Below are 15401 nucleotides of genomic sequence, written 5' to 3'. Positions count from 1 at the left end.
GGTATAGAGAGTTGAAATGAGACATTGGTGGACGCTGTGGAGGATCGTGGAGGCAAAATGGACAGGAAGCAGCAGGGGCAGCATGCATGGATGCCTCTGAGGCTGCCTAATCTTGGGATGGAGCTGGCGGTCCACTGCCAGGCGAGATTTCGCCTGTCCAAGCCCCTGTTTCTCGGCTCCTCCCCACCCAAAATGGGCCTGGGGGCCAGAAGCGTTTACTTTGAAAAAATTATAATTTTCAAAGCAGGCCGGGTCGTTTGAATATTTCACCTAGGAATAATGGAATAGCATAGTGGTTCTATTTTTAATTGTTTTTACGGAAATGGTTCCATGATTAAGAGCGACAGTATGGGGCATCCATATTGCGCTGCTATGATTGCAACTTCAGGTCTCCAGCATGGCGGCGACAGATGGGCCGCGTTCCACTATGTATCTGGTGAAACACCTGAAAATTCTGCCTGACACAGCTCGTTTGATAGGCGAGCTTTCGCCAATCCAAGCCCCTGTCTCTAGGCTACTCCCCAAACATGAAAACAACCCAAAATTCTGCCCGACACAGCTCGTTTGATAAGGGGACGATGTATGGAGGCAGTGAACTAGTAGTAGATTAAAGGTGCTGCAGTTAAAACTATGTTAGTTGGATCTTGAGATGGAGCTGGCGCTCCGCTGCCAGGCGAGCTTTCGCCAATCCAAGCCCCTGTCTCTAGGCTACTCCCCAAACAGCACTTCTAAGAACCTTTTGTATAAGATCAAGTGTAGTAGCGTTCTTATAAGTTTAGGATATGGCGGGTGAGGGGAATGTAAACAGATGCGCAAGAAGCGCTGAAATAATATTGGTAAATGATAAAAGTTTGCCAGTATATTTTGTGGATTACACAGCAAGGTGGCGACAAAGTTAACAAGTTTGATGTGGAAGCCATGAAAACAACCCAAAATTCTGCCCGACACAGCTCGTTTGATAAGGGGACGATGTATGGAGGCAGTGAACTAGTAGTAGATTAAAGGTGCTGCAGTTAAAACTATGTTAGTTGGATCTTGAGATGGAGCTGGCGCTCCGCAGCCAGGCGAGCTTTCGCCAATCCAAGCCCCTGTCTCTAGGCTACTCCCCAAACAGCACTTCTAAGAACCTTTTGTATAAGATCAAGTGTAGTAGCGTTCTTATAAGTTTAGGATATGGCGGGTGAGGGGAATGTAAACAGATGCGCAAGAAGCGCTGAAATAATATTGGTAAATGATAAAAGTTTGCCAGTATATTTTGTGGATTACACAGCAGGGTGGCGACAAAGTTAACAAGTTTGATGTGGAAGCCATGAAAACAACCCAAAATTCTGCCCGACACAGCTCGTTTGAGAAGGGGACGATGTATGGAGGCAGTGAAATAGTAGTAGATTAAAGGTGCTGCAGTTAAAACTATGTTAGTCGGATCTTGAGATGGAACTGGCGCTCTGCAGCCAGGCGAGCTTTCGCCAATCCAAGCCCCTGTCTCTAGGCTACTCCCCAAACAGCACTTCTAAGAACCTTTTGTATAAGATCAAGTGTAGTAGCGTTCTTATAAGTTTAGGATATGGCGGGTGAGGGGAATGTAAACAGATGCGCAAGAAGCGCTGAAATAATATTGATAAATGATAAAAGTTTACCAGTATATTTTGTGGATTACACAGCAGGGTGGCGACAAAGTTAACAAGTTTGATGTGGAATCCATGAAAACAACCCAAAATTCTGCCTGACACAGTTCGTTTGATAAGTAGACCATGTATGGAGGCAGCTATATGGACGACTTTTGGAGGCAGCTAAAAAAACGACATGTGGAGGTTGCTATGGAGACAATTTAATTTGGATAGTGCCTGTATGTGGCAGTCCAAAAAAGTTTTCAAACCAGAGGAGCAGGTAGGTGGTCCTCCAGAAAAATTAAATAGATTTAGTGCCTGTATGTGACACTCCCAAAAATTGCTTAAAACAGAGGACCGGGTAGGTGGCCCTCCAGAAAAATTAAATACATAGAGTACTATAGCTAGAGCCAGTTGGCCCTGGCAAAAAATAGCCAGTTTCCTCTGCTTTAGTGTACAAAGAGGAGGAGAAGGAGGACAATGAGGAGGAGGAGTGCATACATTATTCAGGTTGAGCTTCTTTCACCTGTTGGAGAATGAAAATCCGGAGAAATCCAGGCTTTATTCATCTTGATAAGCGTCAGCCTGTCAGCGCTGTCAGTCGACAGGTGTGTACGCTTATCGGTGATGATGCCACCAGCTGCACTGAAAACCCGCTCGGACAACACGCTAGCGGCAGGGCAGGCAAGAACCTCCAAGGCGTACAGCGCCAGTTCGTGCCACATGTCCAGCTTTGAAACCCAGTAGTTGTAGGGAGCTGTGTGATCATTTAAGACGATGGTATGGTCAGCTGCGTACTCCCTCACCATCTTTCTGTAAAGATCAGCCCTACTCTGCCGAGACTGGGGACAGGTGACAGTGTCTTGCTGGGGTGACATAAAACTGGCAGAGGCCTTGTAAAGCGTACCCCTGCCAGTGCTGGACAAGCTGCCTGCTCGCCTACTCTCCCTCGCTACTTGTCCCGCAGAAGTACGCCCTCTGCCGCTAGCGCTGTCAGAAGGGAAATACTGTTTCAGCTTGTGCACCAGGGCCTGCTGGTATTCATGCATTCTCACACTCCTTTCCTCTCCAGGGATGAGAGTGGAAAGATTTTGCTTGTACCGCGGGTCCAGGAGAGTGAATACCCAGTAATCGGTGCTGGAATAAATTCTTTGAACGCGAGGGTCACGGAATAGGCAGCCTAGCATGAAATCTGCCATATGCGCCATATGAGTCCCAACGCGCAAAAATTCACTCCCCTCACTGGCCTGACTGCCCATTTCTTCCTCCTCCAAGTCCTCCAACTCCTCTTCTTCTGCCCATACACGCTGAACAGTGAAGGACTGAACAATGGTCCCCTCTTCTGTCTCGCCAACATTCTCCTCCTCTTCCTCCTCATCCTCCTCCACCTCCTCCAATATGCGCTGAGAAACAGACCTAAGGGTGCTTTGGCTATCAACAAGGGAATCTTCTTCCCCCGTCTCTTGTGATGAGCGCAAAGCTTCCGACTTCATGCTGACCAGAGAGTTTTTCAACAGGCCAAGCAGCGGGATGGTGAGGCTGATGATGGCGGCATCGCCACTGACCATCTGTGTTGACTCCTCAAAGTTACTCAGCACCTGACAGATATCAGACATCCACGTCCACTCCTTATTGTAGACTTGAGGAAGCTGACTGACCTGACTACCAGTTCTGGTGGAAGTTGACATCTGGCAGTCTACAATCGCTCTGCGCTGCTGGTAAACTCTGGATAACATGGTTAATGTTGAATTCCACCTCGTGGGCACGTCGCACAACAGTCGGTGAGCGGGCAGTTGGAGGCGGCGCTGCGCTGCCCTGAGAGTGGCAGCATCTGTGCTGGACTTCCTGAAATGCGCACAGATGCGGCGCACCTTTGTGAGCAAATCAGACAGATTGGGGTATGTCTTGAGGAAACGCTGAACTATGAGATTTAACACATGGGCCAGGCATGGCACATGTGTCAGTCTGCCGAGTTGCAGAGCCGCCACCAGGTTACGGCCGTTGTTACACACAACCATGCCTGGCTTCAGGTTCAGCGGTGCCAGCCACAGATCAGTCTGCGCCATGATGCCCTGTAATAGCTCTTGGGCGGTGTGGCTTTTATCGCCTAGGCTCAGCAGTTTGAGCACCGCCTGCTGTCACTTAGCAATGGCACTGCTGCTGTGCCTAGAGCTACCGACTGATAGCGCCATGCCCACGGATGGTAATTCGGAGGAGGAGGAGGTGGAGGAGGGGTAGGAGGAGGAGGAGGCACAGTAGGCCTTTGAGACCTGGCCCGAGGTAGGCCCCGCAATCCTCAGCGTTGGCAGTATATGAGCAGCCCCAGGGTCAGACTCGGTCCCAGCCTCCACCAAGTGAACCCAATGTGCCGTCAGCGATATATAGTGGCCCTGCCCGGCAGCACTCGTCCACGTGTCCGTGGTCAGGTGGACCTTGTCAGAAACGGCGTTGGTCAGGGCACGGATGATGTTCTCTGACACGTGCTTGTGCATGGCTGGGACGGCACATCGGGAAAAGTAGTGGCGGCTGGGGACCGAATACCGAGGGGCGGCCGCCGCCATGAGGTTTCGAAAGGCCTCGGTCTCTACCAGCCTATAGGGCAGCATCTCCAGGCTAAGCAACTTGGAGATGTGGACGTTGAGGGCTTGGGCGTGTGGGTGGGTTGCGCTATACTTTCTTTTGCGCTCCAGCGCCTGGGGTATGGAGAGCTGAACGCTGGTGGATGCTGTGGAGGATTGTGGAGGCGAAGATGGGGTTTTCGCACGGGAGGTGTTTTGGCCGTGGTCCTGGGCAGGGGGCTGACTAGCAGATGACACAGGGGAAGGAGCAGTGGTGTGCCCGGCTGGAGGTGAACGGGCTTGGTGCCATTGAGTGGGGTGTTTAGCATTCATATGCCTGCGCATACTGGTGGTAGTTAAGCTAGTAGTGGTGGAACCCCTGCTGATCCTGGTTTGGCAAAGGTTGCACACCACAGTCCGACGGTCATCCGGTGTTTCTTTAAAGAACCTCCAGACTTCTGAAAATCTAGCCCTCGCCACGGGAGCTTGACTACGGGCAACATTTGGCGCTGATTCACCATCTCTGGCCCTGCCTCTCCGTCTGGCCCCACCACTGCCTCTTCCAACCTGTTCTGCTATAGGACTCGCCTCCGTCTCAGAAGCACTGTGTTCACCCGGCCTATCAACCCAGCTTGGGTCTGTCACCTCATCATCCTCCGATCCCTCAGTCTGCTCCCCCCTCGGACTTCCTGCCCTGACAGCAACTTCACCACTGTCTGACAACCGTGTCTCCTCATCGTCCGACACCTCTTTACACACTTCTTCCACTACGTCAATAATGTCATCATCACCCACAGACTGCGACTGGTGGAAAACCTGGGCATCGGAAAATTGCTCAGCAGCAACCGGACAAGTGGTTTGTGACTGTGGGAAGGGTCCAGAAAACAGTTCCTCAGAGTATGCCGCTTCAAATGCCAAATTTTGCTGGGAGGGGGCAGACTGGGGGGAAGGAGGCTGAGGTGGAGGAGCCGGAGGAGTGCTGATTTCGGTGACATGGGTGGACTGCGTGGAAGACTGACTGGTGGACAAATGGCTAGAAGCATTGTCCGCAATCCACGACATCACCTCTTCGCACTGTTCTGGCCTCAACAGTGCTCTACCACGAGTCCCAGTAACTTGAGACATGATGAACCTAGGGAGTGTAGCTCTGCGGCGTTCCCCTGCTCCCTCATCAGCAGGTGGTGTCTCACCCCACCCAGGACCACGGCCTCTGACCCCTGCAGTAGTTGGACGCCCACGTCCACGCCCTCGTCTTCTACCCCTAGCCCTCGGGTTAAACATTTTCCAAATTAAAGTGTAAACTTTTAATTTTTTTTTTTTTTTGTGTTTATTTTTTGTTATTTTTATTTTTTTTTAACAAAACGATGCTTTCCTATTGCTATGGCTAGTTTCTAACTTACACTGACAGCACACAACTGGATTTTGTGCTGTGCCTGATGAGTTTGAGCTAAAAAAATCAGCAGACTCTGCCTAATTCTAATCAAACCCCTAATAAATTGTCCCACTACGGTGTTTGAGGTGGATATGCGTGTCACTAAGAGCTAAACACAACGGTCGCAGGTCTCCCAGCAAATTCCTCACAATATGGTACTAGCTGCACTACTAATGCCAGCAAGCCCAGCCACAAGCAAACAAAAAAAAGGAAAATATAACGCTATTGTAGGCCTAAGTAAGCCGTTGGGGTTCTCCTATGGCTATTTTGTAGCCTACAATGAGAGCACACTGCTTTGCAAGATGAGTTTGAGCTATAAAATGAAATAAAGGTAGAAAAAAAAAAAAATCAGCAGACTCTGCCTAATTCTAATCAAACCCCTAATAAATTGTCCCACTTTGGTGTTTGAGGTGGATATGTGTGTCACTAAGAGCTAAACACAACGGTCGCAAGTCCCCCTGCAAATTCCTCACAATATGGTACTAGCTGCACTACTAGTGCCAGCAAGCCCAGCCACAAGCAAATAAAAAAAAAAAAAGGAATAACGTTATTGTAGCCCTAAGAAGGGTAGAATCACTCCTGCCTAACACTATTCTAATAGAACACCCTAACGCTTTCCCTGACCAGCAGCAGCTCTCTCCCTAGCGGCATCCAGACAGAGAATGATCCGAGCAGCGCGGGCAGGGGCTAGTCTATTCCAGGGTCACCTGATCTGGCCAGCCAACCACTGCTATCGACGTGTAAGGGTACCACGTTATGCTGGGTGGAGTGCAGAGTCTCCTTGCTTGTGATTGGCTCTGTTTCTGGCCGCCAAAAAGCAAAACGGCGGGAGATGCCATTTTCTCGAGCGGGCGAAGTATTCGTCCGAGCAACGAGCAGTTTCGAGTACGCTAATGCTCGAACGAGCATCAAGCTCGGACGAGTATGTTCGCTCATCTCTAGTCTCCATTTTTTTGTAAAGTACAGTATAGTGCCTAAATTGTTTTTATGATTTGTGTAACCGTACCTTTTTGAGTGTTATTAGTAGCAGCAGGACAGTGAAAATGCTTTTATATTCCTTGGTTGTAGCTAGATTCAGAACACACTGCATTGTGTATTCTCTTTACTGTACTACTTCGTAGATCCCCCTTTCTGCATTGCTGTACCAGGTTTCTATTTGAATACTACAGCAGTGACTCATAGCCAAGGGATGAGGATTTGCTGTATTCAGTAAATAGATCTCACACCAGGGCACAAGAGTACTCAAAGTCTAGCGACAGTCCTGGAATATAAGTGCAATTTTTTTCAGTCTTGTTGGTACTAACAAGGCACAAAAATGTATGGTTAGACAGAACTCCAATCCCAATACCTAACAATGTCTGAAGCTTTATATGGTCAAAACTGCTGACATATCCCCTGTAATAAATGTTTTAAAGTATCTTCTGCACCATGACAACAGCCCCAAATATACAACCAATGAAATTTCCATATACTACCCCATATATCTCTGCATCTTAATATAGCACCCTTAATTCGACACCAATTCCCACCATCTTTTTGCATTTTGGTGCAGCTACAAATGTCCCCTAAGATTATGAGGATCCACCACACAGCTGTGGGATGTTCTCCAGGATCAGTGAACATGGGAGGGCAGAGAGCTAAAGACATTGGGGCACATTTACTTACCTGTCCCGTAGCGATCTCCGCTGTACGTTGTCCGACGAGGATTTGGGTCTACCGCGATTCACTAAGATCGTGCGTCCAATTTCCTTCTTGTGTCACTTCCCCTGCTGGGTTCTGCCGGAATTCACCTTCTTCTTCCCACTGCATGTGAGTGCTGATCTTGCGACACAATTTGCTTTTTTAAATTCCGCGGTTTGTCCAAATCAGTCAGGTTGTGCGACGTCCACGCTCCGCGATTTATGTCGCATGCAAGCCAGCGTCGATGTGCCACAATCCAATCGCGTGTGCCAAAAACCTGGGGCAATTCAGCTCAAAATGGAAAAAACACGAAAATGAAACATGAAAATGCGTCCGACTAACCCTTAGTAAATGTGCCCCATTATGCCAAATGGGGCATAATCAATAGAGAAGAGAACTGCATATTGCTCCAAATTAGAAGATAAATGTAGTAAAATATTAACTATTAACATAGATTGTGACTGTAAAGAAATACAGGCGGTCCCCTACTTAAGAACACCTGACTTACATACGACCCCTAGTTACAAACGGACCTCTGGATTTTGGTAATTTACTGTACTTTAGTCCTAGGCTACAATAAACAGCTTTAACAGTTATCAATGGTGCCTGTAATTAAGATTTATTGTGTATCCTGGTTCTTATGACAACCCAACATTTTTAAAATCCAATTGTCACAGAGACCAAAAATATTTTGACAGGGGTTACAATGATAAAGTATACGGTTCCGAATTACATACAAACTCAACTTAAGAACAAACCTACAGAACCTATCTTGTATGTAACCCGGGGACTGCCTGTATATAAAAACTCTCCTCTATTAAAGGGGTCTACCCCAGCGGCTAGTCCACTGAACCCTGAGCATGCTGTAAGCCTAGTCATGTGATGAGAATAAAGGACTTGTCACCCAGCGCCGTGTTTACCGTTTTGTGTCATCACAATTAGTTAAGATTCAGAATGGAGGTTTTCAGCCTCTGTGATTGTGTAATTCTCTCCCTGAATGTATCTCATCTCTGTTATTACAGTAATGTTTGATTGCACATTCTTCAATACACAAGTTAATTGAGGATCCAGGTCTTATTTTCCAGCGTTCACTTGTGTAAACTAATTATTTTGCCATCATTATACAAAGAGATAAAGACAAAGAGAGATAATTACTAGAAAAGATTAGAAATGAGCCAGGCAAAAATTAACCAGACGCTCATTTCTCAGCAGCTAAAGTTCTGCTTTACGGGTGACATGATGTAGCTGGGAAATTGGACAGATCCATTATTTAGGAGCCGATTGGGTTCGCAATGTAAGGCTGTTTTTTTTCTCTCAACTTTATATTGCTCAGCCAGAAATATTTTTTCCTATGGAAATTTCTCATCTCATTATGGGGTAGTGAAGAAAATACAAGATGTAAGAATGTTTACAAGTAACAGTTATTTATCAACGCAGAATTACTGGAATACTTTAATACATAAAAGACATCCTGGACTGGCTTGGATATTTTCTTCTCCTTTCTCATTCAAAGTAAAGTAAACTTTCTGCTGGTTTCTACTTTTAGCGTACGACAGATGTACCGCTAGCGGGGGCGGGTCTCTGCCTGATCACTTATGCGTTTCTATGGAAACACATGCAATCAGGGGCAGACTGGGAAATTAAAATGGCCCTGGAAAAAGTTTAAAAAGTGGCCCCATGTTGTGGGTTGGTCCAAATTCTCAGAAGGTGGAGTAAACAAAAGGGGGCAGGTTCAGAATACGATCCACAGTCATGCTTGTGGTAGGTTTGCTTATGCAAATATGCAAGTATGACATTCCTTTAATATAAAAAAAATATATTCTGCAGTAGCTGAGGTTCTGCAGCAACTGAGCTGTGTATTACGAGGTTCTGCAGCAGCTGAGGTGTGTATTACAAGGTTCTGCAGCAGCTGAGGTGCATATTATGAGGTTCTGCAGCAGCTGATGAGTGTATTATGAGGTTCTGCAGCAGCTAAGGTGAGTATTACGAGGTTCTGCAGCAGCTAATGAGTGTATTATGAGGTTCTGCAGCAGCTGAGGTGAGTATTACGAGGTTCTGCAGCAGCTGAGGTGTGTTATATGATGATCTACAGCAGCTGAGGTGTGTATTAAGAGGTTCTGCAGCAGCTGAGGTGTGTATTATGAGGTTCTGCAGCAGCTGATGTGTGTTAAATTGTTTCCAGTGACATAACTGATAGTTGTAAGTGTAACCAGCACCTGGTGTCTTGTATTGTCTACAATGAATCTAAACTGAATCAAAATGCTAACGTGTGACCGCACCCTAAGGGTGATGCCACACATAGCGCTTTGAACCCGTTTTTGGTCCGTTTTTAAGTAGTCTGTTAAAAAATGCATGCATTTTTGACAGGTTTTACCAATTATCTTAATTAAAGGAAACCTACCATTTCAAATGGTAGGTTTAAGCTGCAAACACCGAGCACCAGCTCAGGATGAGCTGGTGCCGGTGCTTAGTTTCGTTAGTGTTAAAACCGCGGTATCGCGGTTTTAACACTTTTCAAACTTTATAGCAGAAGCCGCTTCGGCGCTGCGCGCGACCGTGCGCGCGCAACGCCAGCGGCATTTCCTATGTAGGCGCGCGCACGATCGTGCGCACGCAGCGCCGAAGCAGTTCATGCTATAAAGTTTAAAAAGTGTTAAAACCGCGATACCGCGGTTTTAACACTAATGAAACTAAGCACCGGCACCAGCTCACCCTGAGCTGGTGCTCGGTGTTTGCAGCTTAAACCTACCATTTGAAATGGTAGGTTTCCTTTAAAACTGGTCAGAAATGGTCAGTGTCTTTTTCAAAAAACACATGCGTTTTTGGATGGACTGCTTCAAAACGGATTTTGGACCGTTTTAACACATGCGCCTTTGTATGTTTTCAATGCATTTGGCTGCTTTGAACCCGTTTATCTTAATTTCTAGGAATGTAGGCAGCTGTGGCTGCAGATTAATGTGGCATCACCCTAAGAGCCAAAACTTCTTTTTTTGGGTTATACTTTAAAAACTTTTGCTGCATTTTTTTCATGACACATAAGGATAGTTAAACGGGTTATCCGAGTGTTAAAAAATACTGATGGCCGGGCTGGGGTGGGCTAGTTAAACATAATAAACATGTACTTACCTCGTCCAGCGCTGCCGATGTCCCGTGTCGCGGTCAGTCTGTTCTGTGCACCGGTTTGTATACAGGGGCGCACAGGAAGCTCCCATCCGACACCATCTCCCAGCGCTTATAACGCTAAGAGATAGGGACGGATGGGAGGAGCCGGCCACATCGCGGACTGGAAGTTCCCTGTGCGCGGCTTCTGTGCCCCTGTAAACAAACAGGGGCAGGGATCAAACGGACCGCGGCGCGGTCCTCGGCGCCGGAGGAGGTAAGTACATGTTTATTATGTCTAGCCCGCCCCAGCCAGGCCCTCAGTATTTTTTAACACCCGGATAACCCCTTTAAAAATGAAAACATCTTAAAACATCACCAGTTACAGAGGAAAATTATCCCACGTGGGGTAAATGTCTTAGGCAGAGTTATACTAGATCCAGCAGCTCTACTTAACCCTTGCAGACCTGGCAATCATGCAACCAGAATTTGAAAAAAAGTTAGCCGCTCACCTGCATCCTTGCTCGTGCTTCAGGAGTACGTCCAGACCTTGACAGGGGCATAGAGTAAAAAGAGTTTCTTTGATCACTCCGGCACAGAGGATTTCTTTAAAACTTCCAATCTTTATTTGTCCAAAAATCAAGAAATGTATAAAAATAGTTACAAACATCCATTAACGCATCACCAAGTACAAATCGTGTGGAAATAGCGTAGCCTACGCGTTTCAGGTGTGTACTACACCCTTAGTCATGGCATACTGAATGGAATGGGATGTGTGTCTAATTTGCCGGTAACCGGGTGACGTAAAACACGTACATCCGGAATCGGCACATCAACCCTAAAAACATCACAGTAAAACATGAAATAGGACAAAGGTATACCCATTGTATGTTATATTATAGATAGTAGAAAATATAAAATCTAAATTTGGGAAATACGTAAACACAAAAGGCTTTCCATTAAAATGCACGGTTAACATTCCTATGGAGGACAGCAGGTCACAGAGGATCAATCAATGTTGTGTCCACTGCGCCTGCGTCACAATGTAACATTAGTTTGCGATGCCTTGGAAACAACATACCCTTCTGCTCAATATAGTTGCCGCTTTGGATTATGAGACAACAGATACCTGTCTTTTAGAAACCACATGGCCATACACCCACGGAAAAAACTGCACTCAATCTCAACATCACCTCCTGGATCGCACCACTGCCACCCTCAGGTAAAAAGTAACATAAGAATTGAATGGCAGAACAGATCCAATGGCTTATTTAATTGCATGCATGTATCGATGTATCAATATATAATGTTTTCATATGGGGGGAGGAAAATGACAGTAGAGCACTAGTGAGTTAATAAAAAATTCATGTTTGTAATTTAAGCCTTTTGGTATACTTGTATCTAAGTGAAAAATCCAAAATCCAATCATGCAACCACCGGGTCCACAGAGCCAAAAGCAGCCCTGCCTCTGCTATTCACTGCATAGCGCTACTTTTCCACTATACAGTGAAGAAAGTTGAAGGCAGAAGCCGTAATAAACCGCTTTTACCCATACCTCCCAACCGTCCCGCTTTCAGCGTGACAGTCCCGTTTTTTGGGCTCTGTCATGCTGCCACGGAAGGGGGAGAGAATGTCCCGGGCTACGCCCACTTTCCCCGCTTTGTCCCGCCTCCTCCAGCCCCCGTAGTTTAGAGCTGCAGAGCAGCCAAGGCATGGGGGCCGGGAGGAGGCGGGACCAGCCCCTGCTACCTCCTCACATGATGTCTGCACCAATCATGTGAGGAGCGAGCTCCACCCCCGGCTGGCCATGCCCCTCCGCGAGTCAGTCGGACTCCAGGGGAGAAGATGGAATGACAGCAGGTAAGAACCTGAGAGGACAGGGGGGGCTGGGGCACAGGAAGAGGACAGGGGGTGCTGGAAGCTACAGGAGGACAGGGGGTGCTGGAGGCTACAGTGGGGGCTGGGGCACAGGAGGAGGACAGGGTGTGCTGGAAGCTACAGGAGGACAGGGGGGGCTGGAGGCTACAGGAGGACAGGGGGGCTGGGGCACAGGAGCAGGACAGGGGGGTGCTAGAGGCTACAGGGGGGCCTGGAGGCTACTGGAGGAGGAAAGGGGGGCTGGGGCACAGGAAGAGGACAGGGGGGGGGGGGCTGGAGGCTACAGTGGGGGCTGGGCCATAGGAGCAGGACAGGGGGGGCTGGAGGCTACAGGAGGAGACTGCTGGTGGTGACCGGCCCAACGGGAACTTCCCGGGCAGATTGCATGGCCGGTCCGCCCCTGTATGCAATCATGCATAGGTTGGCCCTCATACGCGCCCTAAAACTGTTTTTGCAACCTAACAATTTAGGGTACATGTTCTGTGCATTTGCTGCGATTCTTGGAGTAAATCTACACATAGAGAAATAATCCTAATGCCATCTACAGTGGATCACATTTATGGTGATTTGTAGATAATGGGGCACATTTACTTACCTGGACGCTGGAGTTCACGAGGTATGGAGTGTCCCACGATAATGCACTCTGGCGCGATTCACTAAGATCGTGCGCCCAGTATCCTGCATGTGTTGCTTCCCCGCTCAGGTCCAACAGAGTTCACCTTCTTCTTCCTGGTGTATGTAAGTGCATTGTCTTGCGACACAATATGAAAGTTAAATCCCACACTTAATCCGAATCAGTTGCTGCTGCGACAAATTCCGATCGCGGGCATCACAATCCCCAGTTAAATACCTGTCACAGCAGCGCAAATCCCGAACACTTTGAAAATCTGACGAAAGTGCAATCTGTGGACCCTTAGTAAAAAAGCCCCATTGATTAAATTATTCCATGCAATAGAGAAAAGGTGCTGTATACTGCAAAGGGCAGCTTCTGTTTGGTGAAGGGGAGGGAGAGGCTGGGGCTATACAGTAATGGCCAAAAGTTTTGAGAATAATACAAATGTTAATTTTTAACCCCTTCCCGCCATGCGCCGTCCCGGTGCATGGAGAGAGCTCGCGGGCCGAGCCCTCTCCATAGCCGGTAGGTCTTTGCTGCATATTGCAGTAAAGGCTTACCGGTAACACCCGTGATCGGTGCTTTCACGGCCATCGCCGCCGGCAATGCTGCCGGAGCCTCCAAAAAGATGGCGCCGCATGGGCCGCCATCTTGCCGCAGATCGCCGCTCCCCGATGACGTCACAGGGAGCGGTGATCCGTTGCCATGACAGCTTCGGGTCTCACAAAGGCCCGAAGCTGTCTCGTTTTAACCCATTCATTACAATGTGCTATCAGCACATTGTAATGAATGAGGAGTAAAATCCCCATATACTGCCATATTGCAGTATGGCATTATATGGTAGGATCGATCAGACAACCTAGGGTTAAAGTACCCTAGGGAGTCTGAAAAATAGTAAAAGTAAAAAAAAGTTTAAAAAAAAAAATTTATAATAAAAAAACCTAAAAATTCAAATCACCCCCCTTTCCCTAGAACTCATATTAATATTAATAAACAGTAAAAATCATACACATTAGGTATCACCGCGTCCAAAAATGTCCGATCTATCAAAATATAACAACGGTTTTTCACTGCGTTTAACCCCGTAACGGAAAATAGTGTCCAAAGTCAAAAATGACATTTTTGCCAATTTGGAAAATATAAAAAATTAATAAAAAGTGATCAAAAGGTCGCACAGTCCTAAAAATGATAGCAATGAAAACGCCATCAAAAGTCGCAAAAAATGACACCACCCACAGCTCCGTACACCAAAGTATGAAAAAGTTATTGCCGCCAGACAACCTATACAAATTTGGTATCCACGTAATCGTAGCAACCCAAAGAATGAAGTAGACATGTCATTTGGGGCGCACAGTGAAAGCTGTAAAATCCAAGCCCACAAGAAAACGTTGCAAATGTGTTTTTTCACCATTTTCACTGCATTTGGAATTTTTTTCCCGCTTCCGAGTACGCGCCATGGAATATTAAATACCGTCACTACGAAGTGCAATTTGTTACGCAGAAAATAGGCCATAACACAGCTCTTTATGTGGAAAAATAAAAAAGTTATAGATTTTTGAAGGTGGGGAGTGAAAAATGGAAGTGAAAAAACTAAAAAAGGCCAAGTCGTTAAGGGGTTAAAAAGTCTACTGTATCAGGTTTTATAATGGCAATTTGCATACTCCAGAATGTTATAAAGAGTGATCAGCTTAACAGCAATTAATTTCAAAGTCAATATTTGCCTAGAAAATTTTTCCCCAAAACACATTTCAATTTCATTGCAGGCGCCTTAAAAGGAGCAGCTAACATTGTTTCAGTGATTGCTCCAGTAACACAGGTGTGGGTATTGATGAGGACAGGGCTGGAGATCAATCTGTCATGATTAAGTATGAATCACACCACTGGACACTTTAAAAGGAGGCTGGTGCTTGGCATCATTGTTTCTGTTCTGTTAACCATAGTTATCTCTGAAGAAACACATGCAGTCATCATTGCACTGCACAAAACTGGGCTAACAGGGAACAGTATCGCAGCTAGAAAGATTGCACCTCAGTCAACTATCTATCACATCATCAAGGAATTCAAGGAGAGAGGTTCCATTGTTGCCAAAAAGGCTCCAGGGCGCCCAAGAAGGACCAGCAAGCGCCAGGATCATCTCTTAAAAGTGTTTCAGCTTCGGGATCAGGCTACCAGCAGTGCAGAGCTTGCTCAGGAATGGCAGCAGGCAGGTGTGAGTGCATCTGAACGCAATGTGAGGCGGAGACTCTTGGAGCAAGGCCTGGTGTCAAGGAGGGCAGCAAAGAAGCCACTTCTCTCCAGAAATAACATCAGGGACGGACTGATATTCTGCAAAAGGTACAGGGAGTGGACTGCTGAGGACTGGGATAAAGTAATTTTCTCTGATGAATCCCCTTTCCAATTGTTTGGAACATCTGGAAAACAGCTTGCTCAGAGAAGACAAGGTGAGCGATACCATCAGTCTTGTCTCATGCCAACTGTAAGGCATCCTGCAACCATTCATGTGTGGGGTTGTTTCTCAGCCAAGGGAATCGGCT

The sequence above is a fragment of the Engystomops pustulosus genome, chromosome 6 (assembly GCF_040894005.1).
Source record: "Engystomops pustulosus chromosome 6, aEngPut4.maternal, whole genome shotgun sequence".
In the NCBI taxonomy this organism is placed as follows: domain Eukaryota; kingdom Metazoa; phylum Chordata; class Amphibia; order Anura; family Leptodactylidae; genus Engystomops; species Engystomops pustulosus.
Note: the sequence above shows the minus strand (reverse complement) of the source record.